Source organism: Mus musculus, chromosome 2 (assembly GCF_000001635.26).
Source record: "Mus musculus strain C57BL/6J chromosome 2, GRCm38.p6 C57BL/6J".
NCBI classification, from domain to species: domain Eukaryota; kingdom Metazoa; phylum Chordata; class Mammalia; order Rodentia; family Muridae; genus Mus; species Mus musculus.
The window spans coordinates 144030044-144044898 of record NC_000068.7 but is presented as its reverse complement, the minus strand read 5'-3'; the positions used below and the strand labels follow the sequence as shown (position 1 = coordinate 144044898).

Genomic DNA, 14855 nt, shown 5'->3' with positions numbered 1-14855 from the left:
CGGAATAAAGACTGTGGGCAAGTGAGAGATGAGAAACCCAGTCGCACTGGCAAGTTCTGAGACTTACATGGATTGAGCAATTCAGATATGCCTGCCTATTCACAGTCTCTGCCACACTTTGCTTCAAAATCAACTGATGGGTTGATTTGGGGAAATGGAGGATCAGAGTGGTGGAGACCAGCGTGTCTTCTCAGTAAAAGACACAGGCAAGCTATATGCTGAGGGCTGGGAAGATCCAGAGCCAGTCTTTCCAGGGCAACCTTAGCAGATGCTGTCCCAGCCCTGCCACTGGTCCTTCAGGACTCAAGAGTTCCCACAAAAACCAATGCCTGTGGCTCTGTCCATTCCGTGTCTGGGAGTATTACCCAACCAGGGAGGTATGGACAACACACACCTATTCCCTTAGGTAACACAACTCCAATCTCCCAAATGTCCTCAGGGAGGCACACTGTTTAGGGAAGTAACCTGCTTTGTAGCCATCTTCTCCATCCTGTCTCACTTTCAGACTTCCCTATTGTGTAACAGGGATCCCTCCCCAGATCAACTTTTTAACTTCGGAAAATGCCCTTGATATGAGTAGCCCACAGGACATCACAGTCAGTCCCTACCGAACGTACATGGCAGTGTCACATGGAAAGAGAGCCACAAACATTGGGAACTTGAGTCCTGAACTTTGGGACCATAATAGCCCAGGGTTGTGGGGGAAGGGTCAAGGGAGCTTCAATCCCTGATCCCTCAAACAGGACAAGCAGGAGATAGCTACCTCTCCATCTCCAACAGGGAGCCATAAAGCCAGCTCCCCACCATCAACCCTAGTACGAATCTGGTACCTTGACAATTCTCAGGCTTCACTCCTTGTTTGAACTTATAAGGTCCCCACCCCTTACAGTCCCTGAGAATGTAGAAAAAGCATTTTCCAACACCCCTGCCCTGGTCAATGCTACATAGCCACACAAACCTTGTTCCAGAGACCTTAGCCACCTCCCCAGGAGCATAAATACCCATCCTGTCCCTAATAAATGGAACCAGTTATCTCCTCAGTTCCTGCACTGCACTCTCCCATGCCTGGCTAAGCTTGCCTCCCTCCAGTTCAGCTCGCACTCACTAGGCCATGCTACTGAAAGGGAAGCAGACACAGGGTGGCCCTGAAAGACAAGAGGCAGGGCTGGGGCAGCATCTGCTAAGTTCAGTTTGGCTCTGAGTCCTTGCTTTGGAGGAAAGACCTGGCTCTGGAGGTTCCCCAGCTCTGAGCTTATAGCCCACTTTGACCAGCTGAACTAGTAGAAGTCTGGGAACTGGCCATGGGTTAGATTCTCAAGGGGCCAGAAGCCTAAGAAAACAGCTAACACCTCTGCAGGTTTAGATGCAAAGACTTATCCAGAATCTCTTTCTGGGTCATCAAGACTGAAAACAAAGACCCTCCTGAGATAACTATCAGGAGGCTGGTTGTGTCTGGCTTCAGGAGAGCCCCAATGGGAGCTGCCCTTTAAACTTGTGTGGAATTCATAGGAGTTCCCATGAACACGCAGGAAAGGATTTCTCAGCGACTTCTATCTCTTTAATTGATGGCATTATCCTTGGAGCTCTTTTGCAAACGATAAGAAGCAGTGGAGTCATTTCTGGACATCTGCAGGGTTATAGCCTTTTGATTCAGTAGGGAAGATGACCCAGACGCTATCATCACAGGTTCAAAACCAGGCTGGGCAACACTGAGTCACAAAACAAAACAAAACAAAAATCTAAAAGGGAAGCTGGGTGTTTCTCAGCAATAAAATGCTTACCTCGCAAATAGAAAACCCTAGGGTTTAGTTCCTAGGACTGGATGTTTTTTAAAAAAATGTTTAAAGAAGCTTGCCCAGCTATGTGTTGATATACCTCTTTGGAGTGAATTTGCCTTTCCTCGCCTGGGCAGCGAATGTTCTGCCTCTTTCAAGGGTCAGCCTCAAGACTACATCGTCAGGAGGTGTAGATCTAGAAGAAGTCTTAGTCCCATGATCTTTTTGAAAGCAGGACTGTTAAACGCCTATTCTGGTTAGGGGTAGGTGACAAACGCAAAAGCCAGAAGGAACTGGCAAGAGAAGGCAATTAACCTGGGAGGGAAAACAGTGCAAGGGCAATGGTTAGTGGGGATTGGAATTGCATCTGAGACGGAGGTTACAAAACTGGTATGGACTCGGGCTGAGCAGGGTCCCTACCTGCTCATCTGAAGGTCACCCTCTCTCTGAAAAGTTTGTCTTACTTTGGGGAAGTTTGACCGAATTTGTGGAACTTTTTGCCAAGAAGTCCAAAATTTAAAATTTGGATTTTTATGCACCAATTTCCATTTTGTTTGTTTGTTTACTTGCTTGCTTAAGACAGTCTTGCTATGTAGCCCAGGCTAGCCTAGTACTTGCTATGTAGCTCAGGTTGGCTTCAAACCACTCAAGTCCCCCTGCCTCAGGCTTCCAAGTACTAGGATTACAAGATACCATCATGCTTGCCTCCAATTTTGGAGGACAGGGGGTGTTTATTTTGTCTTCCTTTGAGACGCAGTCTTATGTAGCCCAGGCTGGCCTCTTGAACTTTTTGTGTCGCTAAGGATGAACTTGAGTTCCTGATCTTCTGCCTCTGCCTCCAAAATGCTAAAATTACAGTATGTGTTATCACACAGAATAGCAACTTTTTTTTTCTTTTGTGACAAGATTTTGTCAAGCCATAATTTGCTTTGAACTGGCCTCAGACTGAGATGTTTCTTCTCTCCCAGCTGTCTGAGTGCTAGAACTACCAATATGTGCCATCATGCCTGCCTCAAGTTGCCAAATTTTAACTGTTGGCCAATAACTTGCATATTTGTAACACGGATGCAACCAAACCAATCTATACCACTAGTTTCCCTCTGTTGTTACGGACTTTGCTTCCAGAGGAAATCGTGTCATCTGTATTTATCAATACAACTAGACATCATACATTCAGTTACTGTAGACCAGGCAGCTCGGGTTAAGAGTCCTTTCAAGCAAGTCCCATCTCCTAGGAAACCTGAAGTTTGGATTGGTGCTTTCCCCTTAAACTTCGGATGAAGCTGTTCTGGGATAGTTTTGCTCTTCCCATGAAGCTGTCTACAAACAGGTGACCACCACTCTCACCTCTCCCTCCATGTTCCTCTCAGTGAGATACACATCCTAGTGGTCCTGCCCTGAAGATGGCTGGGTTTCCAGACCTGCAAACCTGGCTTAGCATTCCATGCTCAGGTTCCAGCTCTTTCAGAGTCCCCTGAGCGCTGGTGTGATCTGGATGTCTTTCCAAGGCTCTGGTGGGACAAGTGTGCAGAACATCCTCTACTCAGATCTAGTCTTCTGCATGGAATTTGGGTAGAGTCATCTGGGAGTGACTGAGCACACACGTATGGTACCTGTGCTCCTGTATAGGGAAGAACTGAGAGAGCCATTTGCACATTTCGTGCCCCTAGCCATCTCATCTGCACAGTGAATGCTGCTTGATTCACTCTGAGCAGCAATGTGAGACAGAAGCCACACCAAGACACAGATGGACAGACGACAAGTAGCTGGTTTGCTACTCAATGCCTGGACACCTTGATCTTCACACACACACACACACACACACACACACACACACACACACACACACACACACCTGCAACCTCCATTCTGGCCACCACCAAAGAAGTTCTTATTCTAGATGGGCTAGGACTGTTGCTATTTCAGAATCAGCTTAATACCCCCATCAGAAACACATTCTAGCCAGCTTGCTACATAAGGGAACAGGGCTAAAGAGTCTAATAGCATACTTAAGGTTATATACTTGATCAGAAGTCACAGCTTGATTTTTGTGCTCGGAAAATTATTTGTGACTTGAGCCTCTATACAATGGCTTTTTTTTCTCCTCCCTGTGTGGTCCAGGTTCAAGTTTATGCCGGGTCACTGAATAGCCTATTGGAAGGGCCCAGGCTCAGTGGGGTCTCAAAGCTCCATTACCAAAGCAACCCATATAACCACACCATAGGTTCTCTAGTAGGAAACAGGCAGTGCTATGCTCTGGAAGCGTTAACTCTCCTTGAGTTCTCACCCCCTGCCTGGCATAGTGTGTGACACACTCGTGGCACTGACTCTCGAAGCTTTGGCTAAGCATGATCTTGTTTAGCTTTACAGTGACGTCATCTTAATGGTTGGGTGGCTGTGTTTTCATAAGATGAGATCCATGGAGCCTTGTACACTTTTCACCTGCTTCCTCTGGCTTGCAGCAAGCAGGGGGTGGATTCCAGGCTAGGCTAAGGTTCTCTGAGTACCCCTGTTCCTCACAGGGTCCACATTGGATCTGGTGAGCAGTAATTCAAGGTGTGCCAAGAAAAACAACAGGCATCCTTCAGTCAGAAGAAACACAGGGGGAAGGGTGGTATGGGTTGGAGAGATTTCTGATAGTGCAAGGAGATGCTTATACACAGTATAGGGCATGATCCATCACACCCTACAGGAACAATCCCAGATATAACTAGCCAGGTGACTTGACCAAGTCAATTACCCACATTTTCTTGGCCTTGGTTTCATCTATAAGATGGATAACGCACATAGCAACTCTAATGTATTCTGAGTTTCATTCATGTTTCTGGCTTACAACTTCTTCTTCAAAGGTCCAGAGACAGTGTCATCTTCCCAACCTATAGCTGCTTATAAAGACATTCTCCATCTCATCCTCCCTCATAGCATGGTCTAAGCCTTCCTCATTCCAGAGGTCTCTGCCCATCTCTGGAGGAAGGAACACTGCTGAGAGATGCCATACTGGGTTCCCTGCCCAGCCCACTAGTGTTGAGTGAGACCCTCTTTTTCCAATCATCTGTGCACATGGTTGTGTACGCCTCAGTTGTGCCTGAGTAACAATATCTCCAGAAAAAGACAAAACCCAAAAATGTCTGGGTAGGCTTCAGGAGGACTCCAGACAGCTCAGCAGTGGCAGGGCAGAGCCTCAGAGAGGGACAGAGGCTCAGCATCCTTGCTGCCCCAGCAGCCTTTCCTCTGGGTCCCTAGTAATAATTTGCATAACAAATGGGGAACTTGTTTTCCTGAGTTCTGAGGGCCTCTGGGGTGGGCATGGCACATCTCTAGGTAAACCCCATCAGCCGTGCATTGGATTAGACCCCCAGCTTCTATCCTCTGCTTCAGCACTGATGGCTGTTGTGAGAAATGCTCCCACACTTTTGAGTCACAAATGTCTTTCTTGCTGGATGTGCCTTGAGAGCAAGGGAAACCCAGGCAACTTGCTACTGGTGGAGTTAGACTAACAATCCTTCAGCTGCCTCCTATCCTCCCTGAACTCTTGAGGATCCAGGCTATTCTTGTTTATCTAAGACTCTGATGCATCCCATGGAACAAAAGAGCTGATAATTTAGGAGACCAAATCACTGCCACCTAGACTTTCTCAACAGTCCTTTAAGGATCACTAATTAACCTTCCTTGGACCAGGATGCTGGGGATGGAGCATGCCTTGGCTAACTTTTAGGTTTCTTTTCATCCTAAAGTTTAATTTAAGGAGCTCTCCGAGGTTGTCCTATGGTTTTGGAGGCCTGATTTGCAGTGGGCTCTTTGGAACTTACCAAGACCCTGTCTGCCCTCTGATCTCCCAGCCAACAGGGGACCTCCATACCAGCTCTCATGACTAACTGGGGTGAGAGGTTTTTGTTGTTGTTGTTGTTGTTGTTGTTGTTGTTTTCTTTTTAGTAACTCTTCTTCCTCTTCAGTAAGAAAAAAAGACCCTTTTCTGCTATCATTTCACGTGGCTTGGAAGGGACCAACCTACCGTTTGCTTCAGGGAGTTACAGTGATCCAGGCCACAGGAGAACACACCCACTTCCCCATAGTAACTTCTGTATATGGATGTGTGGGTCTAGCTGGGCCAACCAGAGAATTCTGGGACTTCTCATGGAAAGTCTGGGAGAAAAATGGTACCCCTTTTCTGCTGGGGTTGCTTAGTGCACAGAGGCAGGGCATCTCTTCTATGGAGTAGATCTTGCCAGAGAGATCCTTAGGGGAGGAAGAACTGAGGGTGTCTAACACCCTTCTTGACATCAATACTTGAGGGTCTGAATATAGTCAGTACCAAAAGCCTAATATACTCCAATCAATTCCTCCTCTTCCCCTTCCTCCTCCCCTTCCTCCTCCCCTTCCTCCTCCTCTTCCTCCTCCTCTTCCTCCTCCTCTTCCTCCTCCTCTTCCTCCTCCTCCTCCTCTTCCTCCTCCTCTTCCTCCTCCTCTTCCTCCTCCCCTTCCTCCTCCCCTTCCTCCTCCCCTTCCTCCTCCCCTTCCTCCTCCCCTTCCTCCTCCCCTTCCTCCTCCCCTTCCTCCTCCTCCTCCTCCTCCTCCTCCTCCTCCTCCTCCTCCTCCTCCTCCCCTTCAGTACTGCAGATTCAATCCTGGGCTTCACACATGTTATACAAACACAGTCCTACTGAACTATGTCCTTTCTCTCCTCCCACCCCCCCAACTTTTTTTTTTTTTAACTTGAGTTAGAGTCCAAGTTGCTCAGCTCAACCTCTAGCTATACACATAGTCCGACAGCTCTTGAATTTATGATCTTCCTGTCAGCCTCACAAGTACCTGGAGTTGCAGGACTGTACCACAACATCCAGAAAATTCTTTTAGACTACAGATGGTCCTTGACTTATGTGTTTACGTCCCGCTATGCACACTGTAAGCTGAAATTGCATTTAAGAACCTTACTTGCTAAACATCATGCCTTAGTGTACCTTAATCACTTTTAAACGTATTAGCACCAAGTTGGACCAAATTAAAAGATAATTTCAATAAGATGAGGAATATCTCAAGTATGCTATTGAGTGCAGAATCCTGTACAGTCTCTAGCTTTGTCTCATGATTACATGTGAACAGATGGCTGACTGAAGCTGAAGTTCATGACCCTTGTCCAGCATCCCTAGAAACAACTGGACTTCACGTCATCTGCCTTGGAAGAGATCACAATTCAGAATTCCAGGTGCGACTTCTGCTGCGTGCACGTGGCTTTCACATCGTCATCAAGATGGTTGATGGCACTTGGTGCTCTTGCAGAGGACCATGGTTTGATTCCCAGCACCCAGATGGTGCCTCACAGCCAACTGTAACTGCAGTTCTAGTGGATCTGGTGCCTTCGTCTGGTCTTGGTGGGCACGAGGCATGCATGTGGTACACATTTGTGCATGCAGGCAAAAATTCTTATAAAAATTTTTAAGCGTTTAAAATAAAGATTGAAATATCATACTTCAAACCATCGTATGTCAGAGACTATGTGCAGTTTGAATTTGGTTTCTAATCCTATAACTGTGAAAGCTTCACCCACCAATTTTACAAGGGGGGGGGAGAGCATGATTCGAACCAAATGTTAAAGAAAAGAAAGAACGTGTGGCCGTGTTTGAGAGTAGGATTGTGGGTTGGGTTTGTGTGTGTGTGTGTGTGTGTGTGTGTAAACATTTCCTGAGAAGACATGAACAAAGATGTATTTACCTCAGATAAGCTACCAACAACAAACCAAAGAAACTACTCCACCCAAGACCAACTTGGTGACCCAATGAGTTTAATTGATTACTCGTAAGGGCATGGGTAAGTTACAGGGTGTTATACCACTGCACTGTGTCTACAAGCCCCCCAGCAAGCATAACTCCTTAAACAGCATGAGGGGGCAGAGAAAGGCCCCATTTCTGACGCATCTCCCCAGATTCTCATGTATAGCCTCATGAGCTTCTTCAAGTCCTGCATGTGAGCTGCCTCTCCTGAGTCTTGTGAGTCTTTTTTCTCCTCCAAGAAGAAATGTTAGTGGGCCTAAACTTGTGAGGGTCCTGTGAGGATAATCATAGCTGCTGACTTTGAACCATGAGTGGCCACATCATGTCTGGAGAACAGAGTCCCACAAAAGGTAGTCACACCATGCTATTGTGTGGGCACCTGTGCAGGTGTCAGAGAAGGGGACCTAGCAGAGGAGGGTAATGCTTACCTCAAGGGAAGGAAGCCTATTGGTGGGACTGGGGACAAACTTAAGAGTAAAGTCAGCCTTGATGGGCTATGTTCTGAAAGTACCCGCTGACCTGCAGTCATGGCTCTCTTGCGGCTGACTTAAGAATGAAGTCTTAGGCTCCATTCAGACCCAGCAGATCTGGATTTAAGGGGCCCCCAAAGGTTGGAAGACAGTGGGGACTCTGCGTATCTGTAGTACCCAGGTTTGTCTGCACAGGAGGCTCCCTTGGAATCTTTCCTCCTGCTATGTGCTTCCTGATCACCCCCAAAAAGAAGAACTTCCTCTCCCCTTTTATCTCAGCTTGCTCCATAGCTTGGCTTGATCAATATGTGTGGTGAGAACAACTGGTATCTTCTACTTTCTCCCTCAGAAGCTAAATGTTGAATTAAAATATGGTATCCCCACCCCCCATGATAACCATGCTATGAGGAAACCCAAGTTACCTCCAAGGGAATGCTACCTGGAAGGACTGGAAACCTCAGACATGTGAGTGAGGCCTACATGGGCCACCTAGTCCAGCTTTTGTTGTAGCTGAGTGCTGTTAAGTGAACCTCACTGATGTCACACCAAGAAAAGTGCCTGGCTTCCGAGTCATAGAATTGAGAGAAATAAGTAACCTTTGCTGCACTAAGCTACTTGTCGGGGTTACCCAGTCAGGTACCCGGTAAGGGGACGGCAGAGCTGACCACCTCCCATCACTACAGCGGCTGCCTGCAGTTTGTTCATCGGCTTAGATATGATTCTGGCTGAGCACTTATCCTCTCAGGCACTGTCCCAGGCATGAGGTGGCGGGTGCGAAGACAGCACCCACGCTCTGGGGGAACTGAAACTCTTGGGAGATGCCAATAAATGAGGCGAAACAGAGATGATGGATTCGGAAAGGTGAGGATTGGCTGGTAGTGGGATTGGATACAGATAAACGAGGGCCTTCCTTCTAAGAGGAGGCCTCTTCTGAAGCCCTCCTAGTGAACTGTGGCCAAGAAAGGAGACCATGAGATGACCTAGAAAACAGTACCAGCCGGGAAGCAACACATGAAAATGAAAAGCCAGAGTCAGAGTGTAGGCAGCCTGGAAGAGGGAGAGGGAGAGAGAGAGAGAGAGAGAGAGAGAGAGAGAGAGAGAGAGAGCACTCTGGAGAGGGAGAGGCTGAGGTCAGAGATGACATCACAGAAGCGGGAGAGAGAGTTACCCTGTCCAGATCATTAGTTAGTTGTAGCCAAGAAGAGCAGTGTGATCTATATTAAAATTTTAAATGCAGTTCTTCGGCCCCACTAGCCACATTTTAAAGGCTCCGTGGCCCCAAAGGGCCTAGTGGCTGCCCCACTGGTTGGCACAGAGAACCGACCCATCACTGAAGAACGCTCTATTGACCAGTGCTGGCTATCAGACACATCAGACACAAACTCAGATTTGAGTTTGAGAGGTCTGATCACCTGCTCTGGAGCCTGGTCCTCTGTTAATTTTCTGGAGGTCTGTTTTCTTTTAGTTGAATACGGCTCTTCAAGTTCAACAGTGGAGAACAGTTAAGTTCACCAACAATCAAGGCCAGTGACAGTGGCCCTGCGTGCCTCATGCTGAATAGGCTAGAGTCTTCCTTCATATTAGTAGCTTCAGCATCTATTCACTGGCTGCTCTGTAGCCTCATTTCTGCCACCAATTTGGGGCTCCCTGGTGTGAAAAAAAGCACAGGGCATGGCTACTATTTCAGGGTGGCACACAGAAGGGAAATTGCCACAATTAGACAAGGCTCATTTCCATTAGCATATTTTTCCTCCTCAGCCCAGAACATCTGTTGGTGTGGAAATACTTGCTTTGTACCATCCCATCAGAAGGAAATGTCCAGGCACTGAAACAGGCAGTCTGTAGAGAAGGTGACACCATCTTGGACAATACCTACAAGGGGCTTAGAATATGGAATCAGGAAAACAATGTAAACTTGTCCAAAGGGAAGATTGAGAAAGGTTGATAGGGTCACTGTACAACTATGACCTCAGTCCTAGGGAGGTAGAGGCAGGTGGATCACTATATAGTCTGGGCTATATAAGACCCTGACTCAAACCCGGGCATGGTGGTGCACACCTTTAATCTCAGCACTTGGGAGGCAGAGGCAGGTGGATTTCTGAGTTCGAGGCCAGCCTGGCCTACAAAGTGAGTTCTAGGACAGCCAGGGCTATACAGAGAAACCCTGTCTTGAAAAACCGAACACCCCCCCCCCAAAAGAAAAGACCCTGACTCAAAAAAAATGGCCACACAAAAACAAAAACAAAAAACAAACCCACAAACAAACATATGAGAGAGAGAGAGAGAGAGAGAGAGAGAGAGAGAGAGAGAGAGAGCCAGAGATATGATTAGGAAATGTTATTTGTGCAGTCTAAGAAAGTTGCTACAAGTGGAAATGCCGGGTCTCCTTGATATGAACAAGACTTGCGTTGCTACTGAATGCTTGTGACATCTTCTCCGGTACCTTAACATTGGGCCAGCTCTATAACCATTACTATCTCTGAAATGGGGACGTTGGTGGTCATGAGCCCAAAGCCAGCCATAGCTATAATCTTTTATGTTTTCTGAGAAAAGGTCTCATGTAGCCCAGGCTGGCCTAGAACTCTATGCAGCCGAGGATGACTCTGAACTCCTGGTCCTCTTCCCTCTACCACTTGAGTGCTGGGCTCACAGGCATGTGCCATTATGCCTGGTACCATAATCAAATTGATAGTTTTGTAAGAAAAATGGAAGAGCTTGAGTGTTGACTAATGCCCAGGCTTAGCTCCCTCATTCATCTGCTCAGTGTGCATTAATCCTGTATCAGTCCTGTGGGCTTTGGATAACCCAGGTAGCTAGCTTATGCGGCTGTAACCACGTGGCGCTCAGCAGGTAGGTGTAATTGATCTCCAGGGTTCCTTCCAGCTCTGCCAAACTAACACAGACTACACCATTGCTATGGGAGGTCTGGATTGTCCAGGCTCACACAAGTTAATCGAGCTATGTAATTCAGAATTCTGCCATGTGGGATCTGGAAATGGTCTTTAAGATATTTTATTCTAACGTCCTACTGATGTTGAGAATCCCTGTCCCCAGCCATGCTGACAGAAGGCCAGGCTGGCCTATGAGTTCATGCTTCAATTTCCAGAGCACTCTTGTTGGGGACAGTTAGTGCAGAGCACATACACACTTCAGGTTACTCTCCTTCTTTCAGTGCACACCAGCACAGAACACAGTCCTCGGTTCCTCTGATCATTTGTGGCGAGCATAAGAATAACCTAACTCTCAGATCAGTGCTGGGAATGAAGCACAGTAACAGAAGCAAACGGTCTGGCATGTTCCCTGGCGCCATGCTTGCTCACTCCTTCTTCTCTGCCAATCGCAAGCCCCTCTTAGCTTGGTAGCCCAAAGCTACCCATAGAGAGGAATGCGCTCATCCAATAGCTGCTTATGGCCTTGGTAAGGGCTGGGGAATATACTCCAGAGGGCTTGGCACCTGCAAATGTAGCCTCTCGGCCACAGGGATCCCTCAAGAGCATGGGTGACCTTTACCTAGGTGATGGCTGGAGGCAGTTAGGCTCAGAAGGAGGCAGGTATGCCACAGCTATGTCAACATTCCCAAGAGGACTTTGGGCTCGTTCCTGCATATTCCTGGCTACCAGTTGGGCCCATTCTGTCCTAGTGTGACATGAGGGCTTTAAGGCAGCTGTTGGCTGTGTCCTGGGACTGGGGGCCTAGGGACAAGGTATCAGTACTCACCCGGTGCACTTGGTCAGGCAGTAGCAGGCTTCTTACTGGGATCTGTAACGGCGGGTAAGCTCAATGCGCACAGTAGTATATGTGCTGGGCCCTTGAGATAAATCAGTCCCAAGACCCTGAATGGGTCACATTGTGATGTCATACTACTGAGATAGCCCTTCTGTGGCAGCTTGGTATGAGCCAACAGGGTAGGACAGGAGGGGCTAAGAAGCAATGAGATGTGTCTACCTTGTAGATCGCCAGCCTGTGAGACCAGGTGTGACATCACCTCTGCCACTTGCCATTCTAATCCTTGACCACACCTACCCTGGGCCAACTCAACTAAACCAACTTTGTTAAGGTTGCCTCCCACCAACTGACTAATGTGTACCCTCAACTTGTCACACTTTCTGTGATTCATTTAAAATTCCAGGGCAGCCTTTTTGTTTCCTTCCTTCTGACTGCTCCCCATCCCGCCCACTGCAATATGCACTGTCCACCTCCTGTGGCCTCAAAACAAGCAAAATAATTTAGATATTAGCCTAGAAAACGGGGACACAAATCCACCATTGAAATCCAGCAGAGTTATACTTTAGGTTATCGTCTACTGTGGTAGCTGGCTTTGTTCCATGGTTGGTAACCAAGAACTAGGAATACTTTTATCATTAATAGTACTAAAAGGCAAAGAGTTAATCAAAAAGGATGGAATAAATCCTTTTCCTGAGGTCTCAGCCCTCTTTTCTGCTGGTGCTTAGGGATTCTATCACGGAGAACATTCAAAATGGATTCATCAATGATGTGGGATGATGTGGGTACACGTGCTTGTCGCCAAGCTCAATAATCTGAATTTGATTTCAAGAACCCCCCCCCCCACACACACACACACACGCACTCGCTTCATTTTGGAACCTGTTGAGTTATTCTCAAATTTAGGATCTGCACAGTAGGTCTCAAGCACAGATTCCACCAGAGAGATCTTGGTTCAGTAAGTCTGGGGTGAAACCCACAAACGTACATTTTTAGCAAGTGGGCAGATGAAGCTGGTACTGTGGGTCCAGGAACTACAATGCACTATGAGGGCAAGTGAGGGGTGTTGGTCTCCTGGGTTTGATCTTAAAATAGTCCCATCCGACTGATGGCAGTATTTTGAGGTTTCTGAAGAACAAACAGGAGCTGTGCTTTTGAGGCCAAAGCAAGCAGAGCCTGGACTTTGTTGAGGATCTGTTCATTGGCCAGCCTGAGCCCATGATGGGGGGCCTCCCTGTTGGTGTTGCCGTGGGTCCTGCCCACAGCCTCTTGGCAGCTCTAACCTCAGCAGGAAGGCAGCCTGACTTCCAGCTGCCATGCCTATATCTCTGCCCTGAAGCTTTCTCCAGCTGCTGGAGCACACCCTGCCCACAGCAAGTGGTGACCATAGTCACAGTCAGTCATTCTGGTCGAACACCCTCGGCCAGTGGTGAACCCTTAATGGAAATGGCCATGGACCACCTAGGACTGAATCCTTCATGCCCACGTCTGGGGTGGCTTGATAACTCATCTCTTACTGCTTCCCACTATTATCTAAGCTCTGCCAGTTCTGCCCAGTATCCCCCTAGGAATAAGCCCCAGACTAATACTCCCTGAGTCCTTGGCTCAGGGGAAATCAACCTAAGACATGAATAAGAAATACTCTATGTCCTTAAGAGGGTCACATTTATTTCTTTTTTCTTTTGGAAGGGTCTCATATAGTTCATTCTGGCCTTGAATTTACTGTGTAGCAGAGAATGACCTTGAACTCCTGATTGTTCTGCCTCTACCTCCTGAGAGTGCTGGGATTACAGGTATGTACCACACCATTCCTGGCTCAGACCCTACCTTGGCCTGGCTTTCTTAAGTGCTGAGGAATGAAACCATCCTAGACAGATGCTGTCCTGAGCTACATCCCAAGCCCACAAAGGGCACAGTTAGAAAGAGAAACATGATCTCTCTTAGAATATCATGGAAGATCTGGGAATAGCAGGCAGGAGGAAGGTCCCAGGGCAGGTGGAGGCGTTCTGCTGGTTGCCCTTTGGAGTTCCGTCAGAGTTACCTTAAGAAAACATGCCAGAGGGTATGTTCAGGAAGAGGCTTGGAAACCTGGTCTGAAGGTTTTTTCTCCCATGTAGGGAGGCTTCTCACATTGTCCATGGGTGTTGATGGGCTCTGCACATTTTTCGCCTCTCCAGCTTGAAGCAAGACTGTGCAGGTGGGGCTCATACCATGTGAGGCAAAGCTCTTGCTCAAATGTTTGGGGAGTGGTTGAGAAGGGTGTGCTGGTGGACAGAATTAAGATGCTCTCCAGGTACCCTACACAATGCTGTGAGTTCGTTTCACCTTCCACGTGCGTCAATCGGATCAATCCAACTCCCTCACTGGCTTTGCAGTGGACTTCCGTTCCCACCTCGGCTCCCCCTCCTGGTGTCCTCTCTCCTTAGCAGCCCCTCTGGAGTCTGCCCCCACCCTCACCCCGCCAAGATCCACACACAACCCCACAGAAATGAGTATGGCTAGAAAGTATGCCTCAAACTCCTCCATTTTCTCCAACCAGACACTTCATGTGAGGGAATTCTGGAAGAGCTATGGTTGGTCACCTTTGGTGGGTCATTTGGAGAGACAAAGCCCTCCAGAGTTCCCCTTGTTTCCATTTTCACTTGGCACAAAGACAGCATGACACCTATGGCATCAGAACACTCTGCCAGGAGCGTCGTCAGCTCTTCACCCATAACCAGAGATCTAAAGGAAGTTGGCAGGTGTGTGTGGTCATATGCCTGCGTGTAATCCAAGCGCTCAGCAAACGGAGGCAGGAGGCCAATAGGTTCAAGGCCAGTCTAGGTAACACAATAAGACCCTGTCTTAAGAGAGAGAGAGGGAGGGAGGAGAAAGAGAGAGAGAGAGAGAGAGAGAGAGAGAGAGAGAGAGAGAGAGAGAGAGAGAGGAGACAAGGAGAGGGGGAGAGAGGGAGTGGGAGAGGGACAGGGAGACGGAGGGGGGAAGGGAGGAGGGAAGGAGAGGATAAGCATCTTTTGTGTGTGTGTGTGTGTGTGTGTGTGTGGTGTGGCAAATATCTCCAAGTCTTTATGTATGTTAGGTAAAGAGTCTCTCCCTGAGCTATATCCCAGCCCATGAAA

General features: G+C 47.9%; 1 protein-coding gene across 2 annotated transcripts in view; it reads right to left on the bottom strand.

The window, feature by feature from the left end:
• Nucleotides 1–11797, bottom strand: part of Banf2 (BANF family member 2) — a 40878-nt gene extending 29081 nt beyond the window's left edge. For both annotated transcript variants that reach the window (NM_001044750.1, NM_207275.2), the window contains exon 1: nt 11731–11797. The gene's annotated coding sequence lies outside the window, so the exon portion shown is untranslated. The remainder of the gene's footprint in view (nt 1–11730) is intronic.
• Between the last annotated feature and the right edge of the window lie 3058 nt (nt 11798–14855).